We start from the raw sequence: 11149 nt of genomic DNA, 5'->3' as shown, positions 1-11149 counted from the left end.
GTTTTTGTTGAATTTTTTGGTGATTTTCAATGTTGAGGTTGCTGATGAATTTTATGGTGTTTTTCATTGTTGAATTTTTGTTGAATTTTTTGGTGTTTTTCAAAGTTAAGGTTGTTGTTGAATTTTTTGGTGTATTTCATTGTTGAGTTTTTTGTTGAATTTGTTGTTGATTTTGAATGTTGAGGTTGTTGTTGAATTTTTTCATGTTTTTCATTGTTGAGGTTGTTGTTGAATTTGTTGGTGATTTTCAATGTTGAGGTTTTTGTTGAATTTGTTGGTGTTTTTCATAGTTGAGGTTGTTGTTGAATTTGTTTGTGATTTTCAATATTGAGGTTGTAGTTGAATTTGTTGCTGTTTTTCCATGTTGAGGTTTTTGAATTTGCTGGTGTTTTTCAATGCTGAGGTTGTTTTTGAATTTTTTGGTGATTTTCAATATTGAGGTTGTTGTTGAATTTATTGGTGTATTCAATGTTTTTTTTTGAATCTTTTTGTATTTTTCAAAGTTGAGGTTGCAGTTGAATTTGTTGCTGTTTCTCAATGTTGAGGTTGTTGAATTTTTTGGTGTTGTTCAAAGTTGAGGTTGTTGTTAAATTTTTTGATGCTTTTCATTGCTGATGTTGTTGTTGAATTTGTTGGTGATTTTCAATGTAGAGGTTGTTGAATTCATTGGTGTTATCAATGGTTTTTATTGATCTTTTTTGTACTTTTCAAAGTTGAGGTTGCAGTTGAATTTGTTGGTGTTTTTCAATGTTGAGGTTGTTGAAGTTGTTGTTGTTTTTCAAAGTTGGGGTTGTTGTTGAATTTTTTGGTGTTTTTCATTGTTGAGGTTTTTGTTGAATTTTTTGGTGTTTTTGAATGTTGAGGTTGTTGATGAATTTTTTCGTGTTTTTCATTGTTGTGGTTGTTGTTTTTGAATTTTTGATGTTATTCATTGTTGAGGTTGTTGTTAAATTTGTTGGCGATTTTCAATTTTGATGTTGTTGTTGAATTTGTTGGAGTTATCAATTTTTATTCTGTTGACCCTTTTTGTATTTTTAAAAGTTGAGGTTGTTGTTGAATTTGTTGGTGTTTTTCAATGTTGAGGTTGTTGAACTTGTTGGTGTGTTTCAAAGCTGCGTTTGTTGTTGAATTTGTTGGTATATTTGGATGTTGAGGTTGTTAAATCTGTTGTTGTTTTTCAAATTGAGGTTGTTGTTGAATTTTTTTATGTTTTTCATTGCTGAGGTTTTTGTTGAATTTGTTGGTGTTTTTCATAGTTGAGGTTGTTCTTGAATTTGTTGGTGATTTTCAATATTGAGGTTGTAGTTCAATTTGTTGGTGCTTTTCCAATTTGAGGTTTTTGAAATTGTATGTGTTTTTCAAAGTTGAGTTTGTTGTTGAATTTTTTGGTGATTTTCAATATTGAAGTTGTTGTTGAATTTATTGGTGTATTCAGTGTTTTTCTTTAAATCTTTTTGTATTTTTCAAAGTTGAGGTTCCAGTTGAATTTGTTGGTGTTTTTCAATGTTGAAATGTTGAAGTTGTTGGTGTTTTTCAAAGTTGAGGTTGTTGTTGAATTTTTTGGTGTTTTTCATTGTTGAGGTTTTTGTTGAATTTTTTGGTGATTTTCAATGTTGAGGTTGCTGATGAATTTTATGGTGTTTTTCATTGTTGAATTTTTGTTGAATTTTTTGGTGTTTTTCAAAGTTAAGGTTGTTGTTGAATTTTTTGGTGTATTTCATTGTTGAGTTTTTTGTTGAATTTGTTGTTGATTTTGAATGTTGAGGTTGTTGTTGAATTTTTTCATGTTTTTCATTGTTGAGGTTGTTGTTGAATTTGTTGGTGATTTTCAATGTTGAGGTTTTTGTTGAATTTGTTGGTGTTTTTCATAGTTGAGGTTGTTGTTGAATTTGTTTGTGATTTTCAATATTGAGGTTGTAGTTGAATTTGTTGCTGTTTTTCCATGTTGAGGTTTTTGAATTTGCTGGTGTTTTTCAATGCTGAGGTTGTTTTTGAATTTTTTGGTGATTTTCAATATTGAGGTTGTTGTTGAATTTATTGGTGTATTCAATGTTTTTTTTTGAATCTTTTTGTATTTTTCAAAGTTGAGGTTGCAGTTGAGTTTGTTGCTGTTTCTCAATGTTGAGGTTGTTGAATTTTTTGGTGTTGTTCAAAGTTGAGGTTGTTGTTAAATTTTTTGATGCTTTTCATTGCTGATGTTGTTGTTGAATTTGTTGGTGATTTTCAATGTAGAGGTTGTTGAATTCATTGGTGTTATCACTGGTTTTTATTGATCTTTTTTGTACTTTTCAAAGTTGAGGTTGCAGTTGAATTTGTTGGTGTTTTTCAATGTTGAGGTTGTTGAAGTTGTTGTTGTTTTTCAAAGTTGAGGTTGTTGTTGAATTTTTTGGTGTTTTTCATTGTTGAGGTTTATGTTGAATTTTTTGGTGTTTTTGAATGTTGAGGTTGTTGATGAATTTTTTCGTGTTTTTCATTGTTGTGATTGTTGTTTTTGAATTATTGATGTTATTCATTGTTGAGGTTGTTGTTAAATTTGTTGTCGATTTTCAATTTTGATGTTGTTGTTGAATTTGTTGGAGTTATCAATTTTTATTCTGTTGACCCTTTTTGTATTTTTAAAAGTTGAGGTTGTTGTTGAATTTGTTGGTGTTTTTCAATGTTGAGGTTGTTGAACTTGTTGGTGTGTTTCAAAGCTGCGTTTGTTGTTGAATTTGTTGGTGTATTTGAATGTTGAGGTTGTTAAATCTGTTGTTGTATTTCAAATTGAGGTTGTTGTTGAATTTTTTTATGTTTTTCATTGCTGAGGTTTTTGTTGAATTTGTTGGTGTTTTTCATAGTTGAGGTTGTTCTTGAATTTGTTGGTGATTTTCAATATTGAGGTTGTAGTTCAATTTGTTGGTGTTTTTCCAATTTGAGGTTTTTGAAATTGTATGTGTTTTTCAAAATTGAGTTTGTTGTTGAATTTTTTGGTGATTTTCAATATTGAAGTTGTTGTTGAATTTATTGGTGTATTCAGTGTTTTTCTTTAAATCTTTTTGTATTTTTCAAAGTTGAGGTTCCAGTTGAATTTGTTGGTGTTTTCAATGTTGAAATGTTGAAGTTGTTGGTGTTTTTCAAAGTTGAGGTTGTTGTTGAATTTTTTGGTGTTTTTCATTGTTGAGGTTTTTGTTGAATTTTTTGGTGATTTTCAATGTTGAGGTTGCTGATGAATTTTATGGTGTTTTTCATTGTTGAATTTTTGTTGAATTTTTTGGTGTTTTTCAAAGTTAAGGTTGTTGTTGAATTTTTTGGTGTATTTCATTGTTGAGTTTTTTGTTGAATTTGTTGTTGATTTTGAATGTTGAGGTTGTTGTTGAATTTTTTCATGTTTTTCATTGTTGAGGTTGTTGTTGAATTTGTTGGTGATTTTCAATGTTGAGGTTTTTGTTGAATTTGTTGGTGTTTTTCATAGTTGAGGTTGTTGTTGAATTTGTTTGTGATTTTCAATATTGAGGTTGTAGTTGAATTTGTTGCTGTTTTTCCATGTTGAGGTTTTTGAATTTGCTGGTGTTTTTCAATGCTGAGGTTGTTTTTGAATTTTTTGGTGATTTTCAATATTGAGGTTGTTGTTGAATTTATTGGTGTATTCAATGTTTTTTTTTTGAATCTTTTTGTATTTTTCAAAGTTGAGGTTGCAGTTGAATTTGTTGCTTTTTCTCAATGTTGAGGTTGTTGAATTTTTTGGTGTTGTTCAAAGTTGAGGTTGTTGTTAAATTTTTTGATGCTTTTCATTGCTGATGTTGTTGTTGAATTTGTTGGTGATTTTCAATGTAGAGGTTGTTGAATTCATTGGTGTTATCAATGGTTTTTATTGATCTTTTTTGTACTTTTCAAAGTTGAGGTTGCAGTTGAATTTGTTGGTGTTTTTCAATGTTGAGGTTGTTGAAGTTGTTGTTGTTTTTCAAAGTTGGGGTTGTTGTTGAATTTTTTGGTGTTTTTCATTGTTGAGGTTTTTGTTGAATTTTTTGGTGTTTTTGAATGTTGAGGTTGTTGATGAATTTTTTCGTGTTTTTCATTGTTGTGGTTGTTGTTTTTGAATTTTTGATGTTATTCATTGTTGAGGTTTTGTTAAATTTGTTGGCGATTTTCAATTTTGATGTTGTTGTTGAATTTGTTGGAGTTATCAATTTTTATTCTGTTGACCCTTTTTGTATTTTTAAAAGTTGAGGTTGTTGTTGAATTTGTTGGTGTTTTTCAATGTTGAGGTTGTTGAACTTGTTGGTGTGTTTCAAAGCTGCGTTTGTTGTTGAATTTGTTGGTGTATTTGGATGTTGAGGTTGTTAAATCTGTTGTTCTTTTTCAAATTGAGGTTGTTGTTGAATTTTTTGACCTTTTTCATTGCTGAGGTTTTTGTTGAATTTGTTGGTGTTTTTCATAGTTGAGGTTGTTCTTGAATTTGTTGGTGATTTTCAATATTGAGGTTGTAGTTCAATTTGTTGGTGTTTTTCCAATTTGAGGTTTTTGAAATTGTATGTGTTTTTCAAAGTTGAGTTTGTTGTTGAATTTTTTGGTGATTTTCAATATTGAAGTTGTTGTTGAATTTATTGGTGTATTCAGTGTTTTTCTTTAAATCTTTTTGTATTTTTCAAAGTTGAGGTTCCATTTGAAATTGTTGGTGTTTTTCAATGTTGAAATGTTGAAGTTGTTGGTGTTTTTCAAAGTTGAGGTTGTTGTTGAATTTTTTGGTGTTTTTCATTGTTGAGGTTTTTGTTGAATTTTTTGGTGATTTTCAATGTTGAGGTTGCTGATGAATTTTATGGTGTTTTTCATTGTTGAATTTTTGTTGAATTTTTTGGTGTTTTTCAAAGTTAAGGTTGTTGTTGAATTTTTTGGTGTATTTCATTGTTGAGTTTTTTGTTGAATTTGTTGTTGATTTTGAATGTTGAGGTTGTTGTTGAATTTTTTCATGTTTTTCATTGTTGAGGTTGTTGTTGAATTTGTTGGTGATTTTCAATGTTGAGGTTTTTGTTGAATTTGTTGGTGTTTTTCATAGTTGAGGTTGTTGTTGAATTTGTTTGTGATTTTCAATATTGAGGTTGTAGTTGAATTTGTTGCTGTTTTTCCATGTTGAGGTTTTTGAATTTGCTGGTGTTTTTCAATGCTGAGGTTGTTTTTGAATTTTTTGGTGATTTTCAATATTGAGGTTGTTGTTGAATTTATTGGTGTATTCAATGTTTTTTTTTGAATCTTTTTGTATTTTTCAAAGTTGAGGTTGCAGTTGAATTTGTTGCTGTTTCTCAATGTTGAGGTTGTTGAATTTTTTGGTGTTGTTCAAAGTTGAGGTTGTTGTTAAATTTTTTGATGCTTTTCATTGCTGATGTTGTTGTTGAATTTGTTGGTGATTTTCAATGTAGAGGTTGTTGAATTCATTGGTGTTATCACTGGTTTTTATTGATCTTTTTTGTACTTTTCAAAGTTGAGGTTGCAGTTGAATTTGTTGGTGTTTTTCAATGTTGAGGTTGTTGAAGTTGTTGTTGTTTTTCAAAGTTGAGGTTGTTGTTGAATTTTTTGGTGTTTTTCATTGTTGAGGTTTTTGTTGAATTTTTTGGTGTTTTTGAATGTTGAGGTTGTTGATGAATTTTTTCGTGTTTTTCATTGTTGTGATTGTTGTTTTTGAATTATTGATGTTATTCATTGTTGAGGTTGTTGTTAAATTTGTTGTCGATTTTCAATTTTGATGTTGTTGTTGAATTTGTTGGAGTTATCAATTTTTATTCTGTTGACCCTTTTTGTATTTTTAAAAGTTGAGGTTGTTGTTGAATTTGTTGGTGTTTTTCAATGTTGAGGTTGTTGAATTTGTTGGTGTGTTTCAAAGCTGCGTTTGTTGTTGAATTTGTTGGTGTATTTGGATGTTGAGGTTGTTAAATCTGTTGTTCTTTTTCAAATTGAGGTTGTTGTTGAATTTTTTGACCTTTTTCATTGCTGAGGTTTTTGTTGAATTTGTTGGTGTTTTTCATAGTTGAGGCTGTTCTTGAATTTGTTGGTGATTTTCAATATTGAGGTTGTAGTTCAATTTGTTGGTGTTTTTCCAATTTGAGGTTTTCGAAATTGTGTGTGTTTTTCAAAGTTGAGTTTGTTGTTGAATTTTTTGGTGATTTTCAATATTGAAGTTGTTGTTGAATTTATTGGTGTATTCAGTGTTTTTCTTTAAATCTTTTTGTATTTTTCAAAGTTGAGGTTCCAGTTGAAATTGTTGGTGTTTTTCAATGTTGAAATGTTGAAGTTGTTGGTGTTTTTCAAAGTTGAGGTTGTTGTTGAATTTTTTGGTGTTTTTCATTGTTGAGATTTTTGTTGAATTTTTTGGTGATTTTCAATGTTGAGGTTGCTGATGAATTTTATGGTGTTTTTCATTGTTGAATTTTTGTTGAATTTTTTGGTGTTTTTCAAAGTTAAGGTTGTTGTTGAATTTTTTGGTGTATTTCATTGTTGAGTTTTTTGTTGAATTTGTTGTTGATTTTGAATGTTGAGGTTGTTGTTGAATTTTTTCATGTTTTTCATTGTTGAGGTTGTTGTTGAATTTGTTGGTGATTTTCAATGTTGAGGTTTTTGTTGAATTTGTTGGTGTTTTTCATAGTTGAGGTTGTTGTTGAATTTGTTTGTGATTTTCAATATTGAGGTTGTAGTTGAATTTGTTGCTGTTTTTCCATGTTGAGGTTTTTGAATTTGCTGGTGTTTTTCAATGCTGAGGTTGTTTTTGAATTTTTTGGTGATTTTCAATATTGAGGTTGTTGTTGAATTTATTGGTGTATTCAATGTTTTTTTTTGAATCTTTTTGTATTTTTCAAAGTTGAGGTTGCAGTTGAATTTGTTGCTGTTTCTCAATGTTGAGGTTGTTGAATTTTGTGGTGTTGTTCAAAGTTGAGGTTGTTGTTAAATTTTTTGATGCTTTTCATTGCTGATGTTGTTGAATTTGTTGGTGATTTTCAATGTAGAGGTTGTTGAATTCATTGGTGTTATCAATGGTTTTTATTGATCTTTTTTGTACTTTTCAAAGTTGAGGTTGAAGTTGAATTTGTTGGTGTTTTTCAATGTTGAGGTTGTTGAAGTTGTTGTTGTTTTTCAAAGTTGAGGTTGTTGTTGAATTTTTTGGTGTTTTTCATTGTTGAGGTTTTTGTTGAATTTTTTGGTGTTTTTGAATGTTGAGGTTGTTGATGAATTTTTTCGTGTTTTTCATTGTTGTGGTTGTTGTTTTTGAATTTTTGATGTTATTCATTGTTGAGCTTGTTGTTAAATTTGTTGTCGATTTTCAATTTTGATGTTGTTGTTGAATTTGTTGGAGTTATCAATTTTTATTCTGTTGACCCTTTTTGTATTTTTAAAAGTTGAGGTTGTTGTTGAATTTGTTGGTGTTTTTCAATGTTGAGGTTGTTGAATTTGTTGGTGTGTTTCAAAGCTGCGTTTGTTGTTGAATTTGTTGGTGTATTTGAATGTTGAGGTTGTTAAATCTGTTGTTGTTTTTCAAATTGAGGTTGTTGTTGAATTTTTTGATGTTTTTCATTGCTGAGGTTTTTTTTGAATTTGTTGGTGTTTTTCATAGTTGAGGTTGTTGTTGAATTTGTTGGTGATTTTCAATATTGAGGTTGTAGTTCAATTTGTTGGTGTTTTTCCAATTTGAGGTTTTTGAAATTGTTTGTGTTTTTCAAAGTTGAGTTTGTTGTTGAATTTTTTGGTGATTATCAATATTGAAGTTGTTGTTGAATTTATTGGTGTATTCAGTGTTTTTCTTTAAATCTTTTTGTATTTTTCAAAGTTGAGGTTCCAGTTGAATTTGTTGGTGTTTTTCAATGTTGAAATGTTGAAGTTGTTGGTGTTGTTCAAAGTTGAGGTTGTTGTTGAATTTTTTGGTGTTTTTCATTGTTGAGGTTTTTGTTGAATTTTTTGGTGATTTTCAATGTTGAGGTTGCTGATGAAATTAATGGTGTTTTCCATTGTTGAATTCTTGTTGAATTTTTTGGTGTTTTTCAAAGTTAAGGTTGTTGTTGAATTTTTTGGTGTTTTTCATTGTTGAGTTTTTTGTTGAATTTGTTGTTGATTTTGAATGTTGATGTTGTTGTTGAATTTTTTCATGTTTTTCATTGTTGAGGTTGTTGTTGAATTTGTTGATGATTTTCAATGTTGAGTTTGTTGTTGAATTTGTTGGTGTTTTTCATTGTTGAGGTTGTTGTTGAACTTGTTGGAGATTTTCAATGTTGAGGGTGTTGTTGACTTTTTTCGTGTTATTCATTGTTGAGATTGTTGTTGAACTTGTTGGAGTTATTCAATGTTGAGGTTGTTGATGAATTTTGTGGTGTTTTTCATTGTTGAGGTTTTTGTTGAATTTTTTGGTGATTTTCAATGTTGAGATTGTTGGTGAATTTTTTGGTGTTTCTCATTGTTGAAGTTTCTGTTGAATTTCTTGGTGTTTTTGAATTTTGAGGTGGTTGATTAATTTTTTGGTGTTTTTCATTGTTGAGATTTTTGTTGAATTTGTTGGTGTTTTTCATTGTTGAGGCTGTTGTTGAATTTGTTGGTGATTTTCAATGTTGAGGTTTTTGTTGAATTAGCTGCTGTTTTTCCATGTGGAGGATTTTGAATTTGTTGGTGACTTTCAAAGTTGAGGTTGATGTTGAATTTGTTGATGATTTTCAATGTTGAGGCTGTTGTTGAATTTATTGGTGTATTCAATGTTTTTATTTGAATCTTTTTGTATTTTTCAAAGCTAAGGTTGCAGTTGAATTACTTGCTGTTTCTCAATGTTGAGGTTGTTGAATTTTTTCGTGTTTTTCAATGTTGAGGATGTTGTTGAATTTTTTGGTGTTTTTCATTGTTGAGGTTTTTATTGAATTTGTTGATGATTTTCAATGTTGAGGTTGTTGTTGAATTTATTGGTGTATTCAATGTTTTTATTTGAATCTTTTTGTATTTTTCAAAGTTGAGGTTTCTGTTGAATTTGTTGTTGATTCTCATTGTTGAGGTTGTTGAATTTTTTGGTGTTTTTCAATGTTGAGGTTGTTGTTGAATTTTTTGGTATTTTTCATTGTTGAGGTTTTTGTTGAACTTTTTCGTGATTTTCAATGTTGAGGTTGTTGAATTTATTGGTGTTTTTCATTGTTAAGGTTTTTGTTGAATTTGTTGGTGATTTTCAATGTTGAGGTTGTTGTTCAATTTTTTGCTGCTTTTCATTGTTGAGGATTCTCTTGAATTTGTTGCTGTTTTTGAATGTTGAGGTTGTTGATGAATTTTTTGGTGTTTTTCTTTGTTGAGGTTTTTGTTGAATTTGTTGGTGTTTTTCATTGTTGAGGTTGTTGTTGAATTTGTTGGTGATTTTCAATGTTGAGGTTGTGGTTCAATTTGATGGTGTTTTTCCATGTTGATGTTTTTAAATTTGTTGGCGTTATTCAAAGTTGAGGTTGTTTTTGAATTTGTTGGTGATTTTCAATGTTGAGTTTGTTGTTGAATTTTTGGTGATTTTCAATGTTAAGTTTGTTGTTGAATTTGTTGGTGTTTTTCAATGTTGAGGTTGTTGAATTTGTTGGTATTTTTCAAAGTTGACGTTGTTGTTGAATCTTTTGGTGTTTTTAATTGCTGCGGTTTTTGTTGAATTTGTTGGTGTTTTTGAATGTTGAGGCTGTTGATGAATTTTTTGGCGTTTTTCATAGTTGAGGTTGTTGTTGAATTTGTTGGTGTTTTTGAATGTTGAGGTTGTTGTTGAATTGTTTGGTGTTTTTCATTGTTGTGGTTGTTGTTGTTGTTGAATTTTTGATGTTTTTCATTGTTGAGGTTGTTTTTAAATTTGTTGGTGATTTTCAATTTTGAGGTTGTTGTTGAATGTGTTGGTGTTATCAATTTTTATTCTGTTGAACCTTTTTGTATTTTTAAAAGTTGAGGTTGTTGTTGAATTTCTTGATGTTTTTCAATGTTGAGGTTGTTGAATTTGTTGGTGTTTTTCAAAGCTGCGTTTGTTGTTGAATTTGTTGGTGTAATTGAATGTTGAGGTTGTTAAATTTGTTGATGTTTTTCAAATTGTGGCTGTTGTTGAATTTTTTGGTGTTTTTCATTGTTGAAGTTTTTGTTGAATTTGTTGGTGTTTTTCATAGTTGAGGTGGTTGTTGAATTTGTTAGTGATTTTCAATGTTGAGTTTGTTGTTGAATTTTTTGGTGTTTTTCATTGTTGAGGTTGTTGTTGAATTATTTGGTGTTTTCGCATGTTGAAGTTGTTGATGATTTTTTTTGGTGTTTTTCATTGTGGTGGTTTTTGTTGAATTTGTTGGTGATTTTCAATGTTGAGGTTGTTGTTGAATTTATTGGTGTTTCTCAATGTTGAGGTTTCTGTTGAATTTCTTGGTGTTTTTGATTTTTGAGGTTCTTGATTAATTTTTGGTGTTTTTCATTGTTGAGGTTTTTGTTGAATTTTTTGGTGATTTTCAATGTTGAGGTTGTTGAATTTATTGGTGTTTTTCATTGTTGAAGTTTTTGTTGAAATTGTTGGTGATTTTCAATGTTGAGGTTGTTGTTGAATTTTTTGGTGTTTTTCATTGTTGAGGATTCTGTTGAATTTGTTGGTGTTTTTGAATGTTGAGGTTGTTGTTCAGTTTGTTGTTGATTTTCAATAATGAGGTTGTGGTTTAATTTGTTGTTGTTTTTGAATGTTGAGGTTTTTGAATTTGTTGTTTTTTTTTTCAAAGTTAAGGTTGTTTTTGAATTTGTTGGTGATTTTCAATGTTGAGTTTGTTGTTGAATTTTTTGGTGTTTTTCATTGTTGAGGTTGTTGTTGAAATTGTTGGAGTTTTTCAATGTTGATGTTGTTGTTGAATTTTTTGGTGATTTTCAATGTTAAGTTTGTTGTTGAATTTGTTGGTGTTTTTCAATGTTGAGGTTGTTGAATTTGTTGGTATTTTTCAAAGTTGACGTTGTTGTTGAATCTTTTGGTGTTTTTAATTGCTGCGGTTTTTGTTGAATTTGTTGGTGTTTTTGAATGTTGAGGCTGTTGATTAATTTTTTGGCGTTTTTCATAGTTGAGGTTGTTGTTGAATTTGTTTGTGTTTTTGAATGTTGAGGTTGTTGATGATTTGTTTGGTGTTTTTCATTGTTGTGGTTGTTGTTGAATTTTTGATGTTTTTCATTGTTGAGG

Source organism: Cetorhinus maximus, unplaced genomic scaffold (genome assembly GCF_964194155.1).
Source record: "Cetorhinus maximus unplaced genomic scaffold, sCetMax3.hap1.1 HAP1_SCAFFOLD_45, whole genome shotgun sequence".
NCBI classification, from domain to species: Eukaryota; Metazoa; Chordata; class Chondrichthyes; order Lamniformes; family Cetorhinidae; genus Cetorhinus; species Cetorhinus maximus.
This window is presented reverse-complemented; position numbering follows the sequence as displayed.